This window comes from Hemiscyllium ocellatum, assembly GCF_020745735.1.
Source record: "Hemiscyllium ocellatum isolate sHemOce1 chromosome 17 unlocalized genomic scaffold, sHemOce1.pat.X.cur. SUPER_17_unloc_1, whole genome shotgun sequence".
In the NCBI taxonomy this organism is placed as follows: Eukaryota; Metazoa; Chordata; class Chondrichthyes; order Orectolobiformes; family Hemiscylliidae; genus Hemiscyllium; species Hemiscyllium ocellatum.
This window is the reverse complement of record NW_026867474.1, coordinates 756086-756561: the sequence shown is the minus strand read 5'-3', so window position 1 is coordinate 756561 and position 476 is coordinate 756086. Positions and strand designations below refer to the sequence as shown.

At 49.8% G+C, this 476-nt stretch overlaps 1 non-coding gene across 1 annotated transcript; it reads right to left on the bottom strand.

The window, feature by feature from the left end:
- Positions 1-312: 312 nt before the first annotated feature.
- On the bottom strand, positions 313-476 carry LOC132806971 (U1 spliceosomal RNA). Its single transcript, XR_009641903.1, has one exon. It is a non-coding gene; the product is annotated as a U1 spliceosomal RNA (small nuclear RNA).

Sequence of the window (476 nt, the reverse complement as noted above, 5' to 3'; positions counted from 1 at the left end):
CCAAACCGATGTCCTGTCAGCCACAACATGACTGCCCAACTCCTGTACTCACTGCTCTGACCAATAATGTAAATCATACCAATCACCTTCACTATCCTATCCACCTGCGACTCTACTTTCAAGGAATTATGAACCTACACTGTAAGGAAACTTTGCTCAGTAACACTCCCTCGGACCTGACCATTAAGTCTATCAGTCCTGCTAGGCTTTGCTTTTCCAAAAAGCAGCACCTCACATTTATCTAAATTAAACTCCATCTGACACTCCTCAGCCCATTTCCCCATCTGACTACTGTGCCACCGTGCCGCCCACAAGGGGAGAGCGCGAACGCAGACCCCCACTACCACAAATTTTGCTGTTGAGTATCCCGCATTTGGTGACATCGCAGGCGTCAGCACACCCGAAGTGCAATGGGATAGCCTCGTCCTGGGAGCGCCACCGCAATGATCATGGTATCTCCCCTGCCAGGTTAGTAT